We start from the raw sequence: 2,353 nt of genomic DNA on the forward strand, positions 1-2,353 counted from the left end.
TCGTGCCTTGGCCTGTTCCCCCTGGCGGCCCGGTGTCCGCCATCCTCCAGAGGCCACTGGACAGTCAGGTTTGGGCCCGCAGTGACAAGACACACAGGGCCTCACGGGATGGGGGTGGAGCCGGTCCTGTCCTCCCCACCCCAATGAGACCCCAAGTTATCGCCCACAAACGGCCTCTCTGGCTCCTGATCAAGCTGCTTAATGGCCATGATTCCAGAGACTCAGAAACAAATCTCGAAACCCAGTGGCTTTGGCAGAAATGTGTCTGGACCCCACAGTATGTTACTGTCGCCGGGCCACCCCAGGGAGGAAAGGGTATTGTCACTCGCCTGCCTCCCCCCTGGCGGCTCGGTGGTCATCATCCTCCAGAGGCCATTGGACTGTCAGGCTTGGGCCTGCAGTTATGAAACTTGTTGGGCCTCACGGGATGGGGGATGGGCCTGTCCTCACCACCCCAACAAGACCCCAAGTCATAGCCCACGAACAGCCTCTCTGGCTCCTGATGAAGCTGCTTAACGGCCATGTTCCCAGAGACTCAGGAGCAAATCTCGAAACCCAGTGGCTTTTGGCAGAAATTCCTCCATATTTAAGTGTTAAAATTTCAGAATTTCAAAATCGCGTGGCCACTACTGCAGCCACGCGACATCATATGTTATTCATAACCAGCAATAGAACACAGATTGTCTACTGTTGCCTTTTCAGCGGATCTGAGTGCTGGGGTAAAAATCTCAAATAATAATGGTGGGTCTGGTGTCGAAATACTGAATGTGCTCAAAGTAGAGAGTAATGTGGAAATCATCTGCCTCACAGGTAGGGGGAGGGTGTAGGATGGGGGTATACTGGGGTTTTTGGTGGTGGAGAATGGGCACTGGTAAAGGTACGGGTGTTTCATTGTATGACCGAGACTTAGACCCGAAAGCTTTGTGACTGCTCTCACGGTGATTCAATAAATAAAATTATAAAAAATGAAAAGTGGAGTTCATGCACAATTCAATCAGCTAATCAGTGGCTGAATAAATAGCAGTACTCATACATAAAATAAATAATTTTATAATAGTTAATATTACATAATTCTGGGTTAGTTTTCCAAGTGTATCTGTAGAACAAATTGTCTTGAAAGATAATCTCTTCTTTGGGGGGAAAGGGTAGCTCTGTTCTCTGACCAGTTATCATAATAAAGATAGTAGCACGTTTTGCTACTAATTCCCTTGTGTGAAAATTTTCCTAAGTTTGTAGTATCTCTTCTGTAACACAAACTTAATTCAGCAGAGCATAATCCTGGACCCTCCTTCTCCACATGAGCTCTGTGATACTTCAGTGATAAGGAGAAACAATATGTATTTATTTATCTTTATTATTATTTAATTTTTTTAATGAATCATTGTGAGATAGTTACAGATTTACAAACTTCTGTGATTATGTTTCAGTCACACAATGGTTGAGTACCTATTCCTCCACCAGTGCTCATTTTCCACCACCAATGTTCCCAGTGTCCCTCCTGCCACCCCCTTGTTCCCGCCCCCCCCCCCCCCCAATCTCTGTGGCAGGTACATTCCCTTTTACTCTCTCTCTTCTTTTGGGTGTTATGGTTTGCAATATAGATACTAAGTGGCCATCATGTTTGGTCCATAGTCTATTTTCAGCACGCATCTCCCATTCTGAGCAAGCCCTCTAAGTATCATTTACTTGGTGGTCCCTTCTCTATCTCAGCTGCCTTTTTCCCCAGCGTGTGAGGCTGGCTTCCAAGCCATGGAGTGATCCTCCTGGCCCTTATCTCTACTATCCTTGGGTGTTAGTCTCCCATTATGTTACTTTATATTCCACAAATGAGTTCAGTCATTCTATGTCTGTCCCTCTCTCTCTGACTCATTTCACATAGCATGATACTCTCCATGTTGATCCACTTACACGCAAATTTCATGACTTCATCTTTTTTTAACAGCCTCATAGTATTCCATTATGTAGCGGTACCAGAGTTTCTTTAACCAGTCCTCTGTGCTTGGGCACTCATTTCTTTTCCAGTTTCTGGCTATTGTAAACAGTGCTGCAATGAACATATGAGTGCAGATGTCATTTCGACTATACTTTTTTGCATCTCCGAGATATATTCCCAGAAGTGATGTTGCTGGGTCAAATGGGAGCTCAATTTCTAATTTTTTGAGAAAGTTCCATATTGTTTTCCTCAAGGGCTGCACCAGTCGGCATTCCCAACAGCAGTGAAGGAGAGTCCCCACATTTGTGCCAACATTGGTCGCTTTTGTTCTTTTGGATGTGGGCCAGTCATTGTGGTGTGAGATGATATCTCATTGTTGTTTTGATCTGCATCTCCCTAATGATTAGTGATGAAGAGCAT

Source organism: Sorex fumeus, unplaced genomic scaffold, assembly GCF_029834395.1.
Source record: "Sorex fumeus unplaced genomic scaffold, SorFum_2.1 ptg000014l, whole genome shotgun sequence".
Taxonomy (NCBI): Eukaryota; Metazoa; Chordata; class Mammalia; order Eulipotyphla; family Soricidae; genus Sorex; species Sorex fumeus.